The 14,902-nt window shown below is 38.2% G+C and overlaps 1 pseudogene across 1 annotated transcript; it reads right to left on the reverse strand.

Moving 5' to 3' along the window:
• Positions 1–3,755: 3,755 nt before the first annotated feature.
• Positions 3,756–13,091, reverse strand: LOC309830974 (ras-related protein R-Ras2-like; annotated as a pseudogene). The gene is made up of 2 exons: positions 13,071–13,091; positions 3,756–4,145 (listed from the first exon to the last, which is right to left on the reverse strand). The product of its transcript is annotated as a ras-related protein R-Ras2-like (transcript).
• Between the last annotated feature and the right edge of the window lie 1,811 nt (positions 13,092–14,902).

Consider the following 14,902-nt stretch of genomic DNA (forward strand, 5'->3'; position numbering starts at 1 on the left):
CTTTATAAATGTCATGGGACTGTTGTACATGTTCAGTAAAGTGACAGTGTGCAATACCACTTAGTATCTCAAATCAGGAACATACTTTTGAATTGCCTAAATACAATCTGTAGAATTAAAAACAAAATAATAAGCCATCCACAGTTATATTGTCAAATAAAAGTTTTACACTTACTACTTGATACAACAGTAAATATCTAGAATGGGATATTGAAAGTGATTTCAGATTCTCATCCTATTGTACTCTATTGGGGAGGTTTCTTGAGTAGTAGGTGACTGGCCAAAGGTAGGTACAACCAGGACCAGAATAACAAGTAAAGTTCTATCACAGTTTCTATAGTTTTCACTTTTTTGTCTTTGTCAGTTAAAAATGAACAGTGGGAATTAAATATTTATATTTACATATACACAAGGTATGCTGTGAAAACATGTTTGCTTACAAACATAAAAATACTTGTTAACTAGTTTGATAAGAAAATAATCTATAAAAGTATATAGCAAAAATATTAATAATCTCTGACCCTGGAAAGATCAATTCTATATTTAATATTACAAACAAAACCAGTTTTGGGTTTTTTGAATTCCTTATCTAGAAATGATTGAAAAGAAAGGCAGAAAAAATTATTTTTAGTCTCAACATGGCTTTGAAAAGATTAAATTAAGAAAACAAGAACGGGACTTCCCTGGTGGCGCAGTGGTTAAGAATATGCCTGCTAATGCAGGGGACACAGGTTTGATCCCTAGTCTGGGAAGATCCCACATGTCGCAGAGCAACTAAGTCCATGTGCCACAACTACTGAAGCCCGTGTGCCTAGAGCCCGTGGTCTGCAACAAGAGAAGCCACTGCAGCGAGAAGCCTGCACACCGCAATGAAGAGTGGCCCCTGCACGCCGCAACTAGAGAAAGCCTGTGTGCAGCAACTAAGACCCAACGCAGCCAAAAATAAATAAATAAATAAATAAATTTATTAAAAAAAAAACAAGAACATTGAAACACCCAAGTCCAGAATGAGTCCAAATACTTGATCACACAGAATATTATCATCTTTAGGAGTAGGAGTAATAATAAAGGCCTTACAAGCAGTTTTTCATCTGCAAATACAGTAGACATTTTGGTATTTTGGCCACTGGCAAACAAAGGCTGTAGCATCAGCAAAGTTTTGAGTTGCCTCACTTTTGTGGATTCAATTCAGTGTATTTAAGGTTAACTAAAGTTGACATCAAAACTTTCAGACAGGGCTTCCCTGGTGGCTCAGTTGTTGAGAGTCCGCCTGCCGATGCAGGGGACACGGGTTCGTGCCCCGGTCTGGGAGGATCCCACATGCCGCGGAGCGGCTGGGCCTGTGAGCCATGGCCGCTGAGCCTGCGCGTCCGGAGCCTGTGCTTTGCAACGGGAGAGGCCACAACAGTGAGAGGTCCGCGTACCGCAAAAAAAAAAAAAAAAAAAAAAGCTTTCAGACAGGCAAAAATTCATATTTTATTTTTTTATTGGGGTATGGTTGTTTTACAATGTTGTGTTAGTTTCTACTGTACAGAGAAGTGGAGTTCCCTCTGCTATACAGCAGGTTCTCATTAGTTATCTATTTTATACATATTTGTGTATATATATCAATCCCAATCTCCCAATTCATCCCACCCCCCACTTTCCCCACTTAGTGTCCATATGTTTGTTCTCTACATCTGTGTCTCTATTTCTGCCTTGCAAACCGGTTCACCTGTACCATTTTTCTAGATTCCACATATATGCGTTAATATACGATATTTGTTTTTCTCTTTCTGACTTACAAAAATTCACATTTTAAATAAACTCCCTATGATTCTATTTAGAATAACAGTAGGCAATGATTTTAGAAGATAAAAGTTATTTCACAACCTATGACTTCAGCTTGGCAAACAGCATAGGTTCCAAAACGGATCCATTTCTACTAAAATAAAAGCCCTTACAAAAGAATATGTTTGTGTATATTGAAACATATTTAAAAGGAATCAGATAACTTTTAAAATATTGTATATATATATTTATTTATTTTAATCAAGTTATATGTGACATGAAATAATATATTAGTTTCAGATATAAGTGTTTCAATATTTTTATACATTATGAAATAATCACCACAATAAGCCCAGTTACCATTTGTCACCATGCAAAGTTGTTACAATATTATTACCTATATTCCCTATGTGTACATTACATACTGTGACTTATTTATTTTATAGCTGGAATTTTGTACCTCTTAATCTCCTTCACCTATTTCACCCATCCTTCCACTCCCTTCCCCTCTGGCAACCACCAGTTTTTCCTCTGTATCTATGAGTCTGTTTCTGTTTTGTTTTGTTTGTTCACCTGTTTCATTTTTTAGATTCCACATATGAGTGAAATCATACAGTATCTTTCTTTCTCTGACTTATTTCACTAAACATAATACCCTCTAGGTCCAACCATATTGTCACAAATGGCAAGATTTCATTCTTTTTTATGGCTGAGTAGTATTCTATTACATACATACATATATATATATGCATGCCATATCTTCTTTACCTATTCATCTATTGATGTGCACTTAAGTTTCTTCTATATCTTCGCTATTGTAAATAATGCTGCAATGAGCACTGCAGTGCATGTATCTTTTTGAATTGGTGTTTTTGTTTTCTTCAGATATATATCCAGGAGTGGAATTACTGGATCATATGGTGGTTCTTTTCTTCGTTTTTTGAGAATCCCCCACTCTGTTTTCCATAGTGGTTACTCCAATTTACATTCCTACCAACCTTGCATGAGGGTGCCCTTTTCTCCACATCCTCACCAACACTTGTTGTTTCTTGTCCTTTTTTTTTTTCGCGGTACGCAGGCCTCTCCCGCCGCGGCCTCTCCCGCCGCAGAGCACAGGCCCTGGACGTGCAGGCCCAGCGGTCATGGCCCACGGGCCCAGCCGCTCCGCAGCACGTGGGACCCTCCTGGACCGGGGCACGAACCCGTGTCCCCTGCATCGGCAGGCGGACTCCCAACCACTGCGCCACCAGGGAAGCCCTCTTGTCCTTTTGATAACAGCCATTCTGATAGGTGTGAGGTGGTGTCTCATTGTGGTTTTGATTTGCATTTCCTGGATGATTAGTTATGTTTACCACCTTTTCAGGTGCTTGTTGGCCTTCTGTATGTCTCCTTTGAAAAATTCCTATTCAGGTCTTCTGCCCATTTTTTAATCAAACTGTTTGGGCTTTTTTGATATTGAGTTGCATGAGCTCTTTGCATATCAACCCCTTATGGAACGTATCTTTTGAAAATATCTTCTCCCATTCATTAGGTTGCCTTTTCACTTTGTTTGTGGTTTCCTTTGATATGCAAAAGCTTTTTAGTTTGATGTAGTCCCACTTGTTTATTTTTGCTTTTGTTTCCCTTGCCTAAGGAGACATATCCAAAAAAAACTTTGCGAAGACTGATGTCAAAGAGTGTACCACCTATATTTTCTTCTAGGACTTTTATGGTTTCAGGTCTTACATTTAAGTCTTCAATTCATTTGAGTTCATTTTGTATATGGAATCAGCTAATTTTTGAAGCATCCTTAGTGTTTCCTTTAAATCTGTCTTGAAATGACCATAAGGTTAGCTTCATGGAAAGGATTAACCAGCTTCTTGGTCTAAGGCTACCAGGATCATTTGTCTAAGGCTAGAAAGGTACCAACATGATGTAAACTGTAAGGAGAGAAGGAGAAGATGCAGGCTTTTCCTGGCAGTGGGTAGCTAGAACTCAAATAATTCTTAGAAAATGACACAATGGCAGCTTTTCTTGTCTTTTTCTTTCCTCGTTGGTGAAGAAAGACATTCCCACTCTTGAAATTTCCTTATAACCCAGACAAGTTCATGCAAACCTTGATCTACGTTCATCCTAATCTTTGCTGACACCCCCACAGTATGTTACCTTAAGTTGTGGGTTAACTGCTATTCTGCCTACATTACCTGTCTATGATGATCCAGGTCTGCTTTATTACCAATTAAAATCATTGGAACTCATCATGATCCTTTACTCTGAGAGTCTGTCTTTGAAACTCAGATTTCTTCAAAACTGCTTCTATGTATGTCTGAAAAGAGCAATAGGAAGCCCTCATCAGTTCTCAGGAACTGTTCTCTTATAGCTCCAAACTTCTTGTCCTATTGTATCCAGAACATCTAACTGGGCTGCTCTGTCATCTATCACACACACACAAAGCAGCTGGTTGGCTCACAATCTGTTACAAAAGACGACTGTATGAGTCGGATGGGGAGCGCCAACTTGCCCAAGCCACCCCACCATCCACCACCAACTTGTACTTCTGGCCAGAGCCGTTAGGTCAGTGCGCCACCACCACCAGGATGTTCAGAGTCCAGTCTGGCCACTGAGCTGCCACCTGACCTAGGTCTAGCTCTGGGGACATGTGGGGCCCGCAGGCGTCCAGGGTCTGGTGGCTTCGCAGCACTCTTGGGGCTGGCCGGTCAGGCCCAAGGGGTGGAGAAGCGGGATGAACTCAGGGGCCAGGAGCGTCAGGGGCCAGGGTCTCGCTCCTCTACATCTCTCTGTAGCACCTGCCCACAACTAATTTCAATATATGTGTGATGAACAGATAATAATATGGTTAACAATAATAACAACAACTGAATTCAGTACTAGATAAAATGTCAGTACAAAGGAAGAAGGAATTGACTGTGCCAGATGCAGTGAGTGGTTATTGAAGTATTCATAAAGGATACAGAGAGCTGTGCCTTTCTTTTTCCCATTGAGATATAATTGACATATTACATTGTGTAATATTAAGGTGTACAACATGTTGACTTGATACACTTCTATATTGCAAAATGATTACCACCATGGCATTAGCTAATACCTCTGTCATCTCACATACTACCATTTCTTTTTTTTTAAAATTTGTTTATTTTTGGCTGCATTGGGTCTTTGTTGCTGCACACGGGTTTTCTCTTCTTGCGGGGAGCGGGGACTGCTCTTTGTTGTGGTGCGCGGGCTTCTCATTGCCATGGCTTTTCCTGTTGTGGAGCTTGGGCTCTAGGCGCGCAGGCTTCAGTAGTTGTGGCACTTGGACTTCAGTAGTTGTGGCTCGCAGGCTCTAGAGTGCAGGCTCAGTAGTTGTGGTGCACTGGCTTAGTTGGTCTGCGGCATGTAGGATCTTCCTGGACCAGGGATCAAACCCGTGTCCCCTGCATTGGCAGGCGGATTCTTAACCACTGCGTCACCAGGGGAGTCCCTACCATTTCTTTTTTATGGTGAGAATGTTGACAATCTCTCTTAGCAACTTTCAAGTATGTAATACAAATTAACTATAATCACCATGCTGTACATTAGATCCCCCAAACTTATTCTTCTTTTAACTGGAAGTTTTTACCCTCTGACCACAGAGAGCTATCTTTTTTTTTTTTTTTTTTTGTGGTACGCGGGCCTCTCACTGTTGTGGCCTCTCCCATTGCGGAGCACAGGCTCCGGATGCGCAGGCTCAGCGGCCATGGCTCACGGGCCTATCCACTCTGCGGCATGTGGGATCTTCCCGCACCGGGGAACGAACCCGTGTCCCCTGCATCAGCAGGCGGACTCTCAACCACTGCGCCACCAGGGAAGCCCAAGAGCTATCTTTTAAAGGCTAAAGGAGTGGGGAGTAAAATAAGCATAGGTGCATGAAACAGCCTGATGAATTCCAGGACTGCTTAGCATGACAGGAACCTAGAGTTTAAGAATGGGATTAGTGTCAGGTGGAAGCAATTGAGGGGTTTTAAGTGAGGAGAGATAATGTTATACTTGCATTTATGAAATATCACTCTGGCTTTATAAGGAAGAAGATAGATTTGAGGAATGCAAAACCAGAGTTAGGAGGGACTTAACACTTTCAGCCATGAGGTAGTAACAGGGACTAGATTTACCTTTCCACTTAACTAGAAAACCAGACAAAATAAGTGAAACAATGTTTCAGACATTGGGCAACAGGTCTTGCAAGACTGTGAACCCTGAGAAATGGGAAATTAATGAAGCAAACCCCTTGATTTCCTCAACTTATTCCCTGGAGGAAGTTTCTACATTATAGTGGAGGGAAGGGAAATTCAGAGTCTGGTGGTCTTGCTGGGTTGAGGAGATAGATACTGGAGTTTTTGGAGGGGAAGGCAGCTATTATTAGCCAAGCAGAGTGCCAGAGAGGAGGGAACTGCACAAAGAAAGAGCTTTGGAGATCTGCAGAGCCTTCCCCCTGAGTCTTTTGATGAGCATTAATTTGTGATCGCAAATGAGGACACTATTTGATGCTGGGGAAAGTCTGTTAGAAAGCAGTAGGCCAAACAATTCCCACATTCACCTAGGGCTGGGAATATTTTGTGTGCAAAGCTGGAGTGGGGAGGCATTATAAAACACAAGGCATCAGATAGAGTTCTCAGAAGAGGAATGTCTTAGTTGTGGAGCTTTATTAGGACTAGAGCAAAGGCTCATCTGGATGCAACCTAACAAATCTTTTTTTTTTTGAGAAAATATCAATATTTGTTTACTCTGGGAATTCACATATGACTTTTTATTATAATTTTTATGGTATTTTTCTGTATTTTAAAACACAAAAACAAGCAAACCAGATGAGATTGTTTTTCCCAAAGAGCACAAGTTTGTTATCTTTTTTATTTTTTTAAATCTATAGGTTGCTGATGAAGATATTATCATGATATTCAATGAGCATCTAACAGTTTCTTGAAGCCATAGAATTTAATGGAACAGCTTTGGGAGATGTTTTGTTTGGTTTCCAGCTTTATTGAATTGAATATATTATATAATATATATATATCATATACATGTAATATATATTATATATCATATTCAAATATAATAGAATATATTATAATTGAATAATTATTGAATATAATTATTGAGAACAATTTTAATAGAATAAAATTGCATGTATTTAACAAACAGCTTATGGAGCTCAATATCAAAAAAACAAGCACTCCCAACTAAAAAATGGGCGGAAGACCTAAATAGACATATCACCAAAGAAGACATACAGATGGCCAACAAACACATGAAAAGATGCTCAACATCACCAATTATTAGAGAAATGAAAATCAAAACTACAATGAGGTATCACCTAACACCGGTCAGAATGGCCATTATCAAAAAATCTAGAAACAGTAAATGCTGGAAAGGGTGTGGTGAAAAGGGAACCCTCCTGCACTGTTGGTGGGAATGTAAATTGATACAACCACTATGGAGAACAGTATGGAGGTTCCTTAAAAATTTAAAAATAGAACTACCATATGAACCAGCAATCTCACTACTGTGCATATACCCTGAGAAAACCATAATTCTAAAAGAGAGACATGTACCACAATGTTCATTGCAGCACTATTACAATAGCCAGGACATGGAAGCAACTTAAATGTCCATCGACAGATGAATGGATAAAGTAGATGTGGCACATATATACAATGGAATATTACTCAGCCATAAAAAGAAACGAAACTGAGTTATTTGCAGGGAGATGGATGGACCTAGAGTCTGTCATACAGAGTGAAGTAAGTCAGAAAGAGAAAAACAAATACCATATGCTAATACATATATATGGAATCTAAAAAAAAAAAATGGTACTGATGAACCTAGTGGCAGGGCAGGAATAAAGACGTAGACATAGAGAATGGACTTGAGGACACAGGGTGGGGAGGGGGAAGGTGGGGTGAAGTGAGAGTAGCATCGACATATATGCACTACCAAATGTAAAATAGCTCGTGGGAAGCAGCAGCATAGCACAGGGAGATCAGCTTGGTGCTTTGTGACCGCCTAGAGGGGTGGGATAGGGAGGGAGAGAGGGAGGCTCAAGAGGGAGGGGATATGGGGATATATGTATGCATATGGTTGATTCACTTCGTTGTGGAAACTAACATAGTATTGTGAAGCAATTATACTCCAATAAAGATCTATTGAAAACTGTATATATTTAAAGTGTATATGGTAGATTTGACATATAAATATTGATACATTGTGAAATATTTACCACAATTAATTTAATCAACATGTCCATCACCTTAATAGTTACCCTTTTTTGAGTGTGTATGGTGAGAAAGCTTAAGATCTACTCTCTTAGCAAATTTCAAGTATACAATGCAGTATTATTAACTACAGTCACCATGCTGTACATTAGATTTTTAGAGCTTATTCACCTTATAACTGAAAGTTTGTACCTTTTGACCAACATCTCACCATTTCCCCAATCCTTGGCAACTGCCATTCTACTCTCTCTTTCTATAAATGTGACTTTTTTTCTTTAGAGTCCAAGTATAAGTGATACCACACAGTAATTGGATTTCTCTACCTGGCCTATTTCACTTAGCATAATGGCCTCCAGGTTCATCCATGTTGTGGCAAATGGCAAGATTTTATTATTTTTTGTAACTGAATAATATTCCATTATTGTGTGTGTGTATATATATATATATGTGTATATACACCATATTTTCTTTGTCCATTCATTCATTAATGAGTACTTAGGTTGTTTCCATATCTTGGCTATTGTAAATAATGCTGCAATGAACATGGAGGCACAGATGGCTCTTCAAGACATTTATTTTTGGATATATATCCAGAATTGGGATTGTTGGATCATGTGGTAGTTCTACTTTTAATTTTTTGAGGAAACTACATGCTGTTTTCCATAATGGCTGTAATAATTTACATTATTATTACTCCACCAATAGCACACGAGTTCTCTATTCTCCATATCTTCACCAACATTTGTTTTGTGTTGTTTTTTTGATAATAGCCCTTCTAATAGGAGTGAGGTGATATCTCACTGTGGTTTTGACTTGCATTTTCCTGATGATTAGTGATGCTGAGCATCTTTTCATGTACCATTGGCCATTTGTGTGTCTTCTTTGGAAAAATGCCTATTCAGGTCCTTTGCTAATTTTTAAATTCTGATTATTTGTTTTTTGCTATTGAGTTATATTAGTTCCTTATATATATTTAGATATTTATCTCTTATTAGATATATGGTTTGCAAATATTTTCTCCCATTCCACAGGTTGCCTTTTCATTTTGTTATTGGTTTCTTTTGCTGTGCAAAATCCTTTTCATTTGATGTAGTGTCACTTGTTTGCTTTTGCTTTTGTTGCCTGTGCTTTTGGTGCCAAATACAAAATACCATTGCCAAGACCAACATCAAGGAATTTTTTCCCTGTGTTTTCTTCTAGGAGTTTTGACAGTTTCCAGTCTTACATTAAGTCTTTAATCTGTGTGAGTGGTGTAAGATAGAGGTCTGGTTTCATTCTTTAGCATGTGAATATCCAGTTTTCCCAACAGTATTCATTAAAGAGACTATCCTTTCCCCATTTTATGTTCTTTGTGCCTTTGTCAATGATTAGTTGGTGGGCTCATTTGTGGCTTCTCTATTTCATTCCATTGTTCTAAGTGTCTGTTTTTATGCCAGTACCATAGTGTCTTGATTACTATATTTTATTGATTACTTGATTACTTGATTGATTATTGATTACTTGATTACTATAGCTTTGTAATATAATTTGACATCAGGAAGTGATACCTCCACCTTTGTTTTTCTTTCTTAAGATTGCTTTGGCTATTTAGAGTCTTTTGTGGTTCCATATAAATTTTAGGGGTTTTTTTCTCTGTCTGTGAAAAATGCCATTGGAATTTTAATAAAGATTACATTGAATCTGTAGATCACTTTGGGGAGCATGGGTGTTTTATTGATATTAATTCTTCCAATCCATTTGTGTCTTGTTCAGTTTTTTTCATCAGCGTCTTACAGTTTTCAGTGTACAAGTCTTTCACCTCCTTGGTCACGTTTATTCCTAAGTATTTTATTGTCTTTAATGTGACTGTAAATGGAACTGCTTTCTTAATGTCTCTTTCAGATAGTTTATCGTTAGCATATCAAAATGCAAGTGATTTTTGTATGTTGATTTTGTATCCTGCAACTTTACTGAATCTTTTAATTAGTTCTAACAGTTTTTTTGGTAGTCTTTAGGGTTTTCTATATATAATATCATGTCATCTAAAAATAGAGACAATTTCACTCTTCCTTTCCCATTTGGATAACTTTATTTCTTTTTCTTGCCTCATTTCTCTGGCCAGGACTTCTAGACCTATGCTGAATAAAAGTGGTGAGAGTGGGCATCATTGTGTTATTCCTGATCTTACAGTAAAAGCTTTCAGCTTTTCACCATTGAGTATGATGTTAGCTGTGAGCTTGTAGTGTATGGTCTTTATTATGTTGAGGTACATTCCCTCAATACTCACTTTGGTGACAGTTTTTATCATGAATGGATGTTGAATTTTATCAGATGCTTCTTCTGCATCGATTGAGATGATCATATGATTTTTATCTTTAATTTTGTTAATGTGATGTATCACGTTTACTGATTTGTGGATATTGAATCATCTTTGCATCCCCAGAATAAATTCCACTTGATTATGGTTTCTGATTATTTTAATGTATTGTTGAATTTGGTTGGCTAATATTTTGCTGAGGATTTTTGCATCTATGTGCATCAGGGATGTTGGTCTGTAATTTTCTTTTCTTGCAATATCCTTGTCTGGCTTTGTTAACCGGGTGATGCTGGAGTATGGAAGTGTTCCATCTACTTTAAATTTTTTGGAAGAGTTTGAGAAGGATTGGCATTAATTTCTCTGTAAATATTTGGTACAATTTACCAGGTATACCAACTTGTCCTGGACTTTTCCTTTTTTGAGAGATTTTTGATTACTAATTTAATCTTCTTACTAGTTATAGGTCTATTCATACTTTCTATTTCTTCATGATTCAGTCTTTTCAAAAATTAAATAAAATTTTATTTTATTTAAAAATTTTTATTGAGGTATAGTTGATTTATAATATTATTAGTTTCAGGTGTACAACATAGTGATTCAAAATTTTTATCTGTTTGATATTGGCAGATTATATTTCTAGGAATTTATCTGTTTCTGTTAGGTTGTCCAATTTGTTGTCATATAATTGTTCATAATGGTCTTTTATGCTCCTTTGTGTTTCTGCAGTATCAGTTGTAATGTCTTCTCTTTCATTTCTGATTTTATTGATTTGAATCTTCTCTTTTTTCTTAGTCAAGAGGAAAATTTGTCAGTATTGTTTGTTTTTCTTTAAAACAGCTCAGTTTCATTGATTTTTTTTCCTACTATTTTTCTGGTCCATATATTGATACTTTTTCTGCTCTGATCTTTGTTATTTTCTTTCTTCTGCTATCTTTGGCCTTAGTTTGTTCTTTTTCTAGTTCCTTGAGGTGTAAAATTAGCTAAATAAACTAAAATATGTATTCCTCTGATGATGGATGGATAATTTCAAATGACGTCTTTGAATTCACAGATTGTTTTTCAGCTTGATTAAGTCTATTGTTGATGCTATCACATTTTTTATTTTATTCATTCTATTCTTCAGCTGCAGAATTTAAAAAATAATTTCTTTTTCTTTGCTAAACCTCTTATTTTGTTCACATACTGTTTTCCTGATTTCATTGAGTTGTGTGATCTCTTGTAGCTGAGTTTCCTTACAACAATTATTTTGAGGAACTTCCCTGGAGGTCCAGTTGTTAAGACTCCATTCTTCCACTTCAGGGGGCACAGGTTTGATCCCTGGTCAGGGAATTAAGATTCTACATGCCATGCAGCTTGGCCAAAAAACAAAAATAAACAAATTATTTTGAATTCTTTGCCAGGCAAGTTGTTGATCTCCATTTCTTTGGGGCTGGTTACTAGAAAATTATTGTGTTCCTTTGGTGGTATACTATTTCTTTGATTTTTTCATATTTCTTGAAGTCTTGCATTGTTTTCATCACATTTGAAGAAGTCAGCTCCTCCAATATTTACTGACTGGCTTCAGGAGAGAGATACCTTCATTTGTTAGTCCAGCAAGGAATTCTGAGGCTTTTACAGATCTTTTCTATGCATGTGCCCAGTCTACACTTCTCGCTCTCTCTTAGGGGAGAATTCTTAAGATTGCATGCCTTTTCTCAATCCTGCGAAGATAGGCTAGGTGCTGAAGGCCTCCTCTTTTCCCCCCTTGGGCAGTACCCTGAAATACTCAAGTTTATGAGCATTCTCCCAGTCCTACAGAGTTGGGATCACTTTCTGTGCTTGTTTGCTAGACATCTGCAAGGGCTAGCTCTCACTGTCCATAGGAGCTTATGCTGGGAACCAGCCATGGGGAGGTTGTGAATATAGGGGAGATGCACAGAGAGTTGAGGGTTCTCATGAGCCAGTTAAGATAAGGCATTCCCAGTGTCTCATGGTTGGCCTTTTAGATAGAATCCACAGATCAGTTGGTAGGAAGAAGCGTGAAGCTGTGTCCCTTTGATATATTCCAAGTACATCAAAGGGACACAACTGTGTCCCTGTGCTCCCCACCTCTCCCAATTGCACAACCTCGCAGATCACCTCAGTAACCTGAGTTAGGCAAGAAGGAAGTGGACCTCTTGGGCAGCATCGAGCACAGCTGGGAGAGGCAGGCACTCACTCACATGCTCTCCCTTTCTCCTGCGGGAAAAATTACAGGCTGTGGGGGTCTTCCTGGCACCAAGTCCTGCCACCTTGAGGTAGAGGTGACATGGGCAAAGTGAAACTCTTTCTCTAACCCTCTTCAATATATTTATTTTCAGATTTTCTTTTCTTCGATGGTGTTTTGGAACTTCTCCACTGGATTAATGGACTCTCGCAAAGTACCTTCATCTGTGGGTGATTGCTTAAATTGATGTGGAGCCCCAAATCTGCATATAAATGCCCCTGCAATCCAGGGCACAATATTTTTTTAAATTTATTTTTATTTATTTAAATTTTTTTCCAGTTTTATTGAGATGTAATTGACATATTAGTTTAAGGTGTACAGCATAATGATTTCATACATGTATGTATTGCAAGACGGTTGTCACAATAAGTAACATCCATCAGCACACAGTGTTGCAGTTTTTTTTTTCTTATGATAGGAACTTTTAAGGTCTACTCTCTTAGCAACATTCAAATATATAATACAGTGTTGTTAACTAAAGTCACCATGTTGTACACTATATCCCAGAAATTATCTCATAAGTGGAAGTTTGTACCTTTTGACCAACTTCACCCATTTCCTCCACCCCTCATCCCTAGCCTCTGGCAACCACTCATCTGTCCTTTGTTTCTATGAGTTTTGCTTTTCGAAATTCCACATATAAGTGAGATCATACAGTATTTGCCTTTCTCTGACTTATTTCTCTTAGCGTGATGCTCTTGAGGTCCATCTATGTTGTCACAAGCGGCAAGATGTCCACTATATAGTTCTATACACTATTCCACTGTGTATATATACCAAATTTTCCTTTTCCATTCATCTGTTGATGGACACCTGTTTCAGTGTCTTAGCTATTGTAAATAATGCTACAATGAATATAAGGATGCAAATGCCTCTTTGAGATAGTGTTTTCATTTCCTTTGGATATGTACCCAGAAGAATTCCTGGACCACATGGTAGTTCTACTTCTAATTTTTTGAGGAATCTCCATACTGTTTTCCATAATGGCTGCACCTATTTACATTCCCTCCAACAGTGCACAAGTGTTCCATTTTCTCCACATCCTTGCTAACACCTGTTATCTCTTGTTTTTTTGATGACAACCATTCTAAAAGGTGTGAGGTAACATCTCATTGTGGTTTTGATTTCAGTTTCTCTGATGATCAGTTATACTGAGGAACTATCCATGTGTCTGTTGGCCATTTGTATGTCTTCTTTGGGAAAATATTTGTTCTGGTCCTCTGCCACGGCTCACTCTTGAACTGTTACATAGGTGAAAATCCAAGTTATCCAGGGGCAAAACAAGAGCTGAAAGAGCCAAACAGACACTTCAGCTGTTGTCTACCACAGTGGAGACAGATTTAACCTATAAAGACTAACTTGATCTGAATAAGAGGAAAAGCTCTAGCTCTAAAAATAGGTCTAATTTGAATCACTACAATATAATTGAGTGGTGGCTGCTCAACCACATCCCAGATTTAAGCTTGTTCTCAGACCCAGAGCCCTTTGGATAAAAGATGGCCTTTGATGAAGGACCCTGCTGCTCTCCTAAAAATTGACACTGTAAATCTTCCTCCTAGGCTTCCCCCCCAGATATTTGCAACCATTTGCCAGTGTGATGGTGCATTAGGCTAAGGGAAATAACCAGATTTTAAAAACGGATTACTAGATAATTTTTGTGAACTGACACTAATTACTGGAGTTCTAAAATGTCACGGTAGTCCACTAGTCAAATAGGGGTTTATGGAGCTCAGGTCACTAATGTAGTGGTGGTTTGGGTCCATCTCAATGATGGACCAGTAAATTCCAAACCAAATCCATGGTTCTGTCTCCAGTTCCAGAAAGCATAATTGGAATAGACATACCTAACAAAATCTCCATATAGGTTCTCTAACCCATCGAATGAGAGCTATTATGGTAGCAAAAGCCAAGTGGAAGGCACTAGAAGTGCTTCCCCATACCAAAATAACAAACCAAAAGCAATAGCACATAGAGACATTGGAGAGATTAATGTTGAAGGATGCAGGGATGGTGATTCTTGCCACATCTTCTTTCAGCTTGCCTATTTGGCCTGTGCAGAAGACAGATAGATCCTAGAAAATGAAAGTGGATTGTTCCAAATGACTTATTCATGTAGTCCCTCTAATTACAGGTTCTGTTTGGGTGTTGTTGCATTGCAGCAAAAAATCAACACTTTGACCACAACATGCAGTTGACCACACGATGCAGTTTTGTTTCATCTGGAAGGATCAGCACTACACCTTCACTGTTCCACCCCAGGGTTATATTATTTTTCTAACCCCCTGTCATAATCTAGCCCAAATGGGTCTTGATCTTCTTCATTACACAAGAATGGACACCACAGGATATTTGTGGTACCATGCTGAC

Source organism: Grampus griseus (assembly GCF_964374135.1).
Source record: "Grampus griseus genome assembly, chromosome: 1".
NCBI classification, from domain to species: Eukaryota; Metazoa; Chordata; class Mammalia; order Artiodactyla; family Delphinidae; genus Grampus; species Grampus griseus.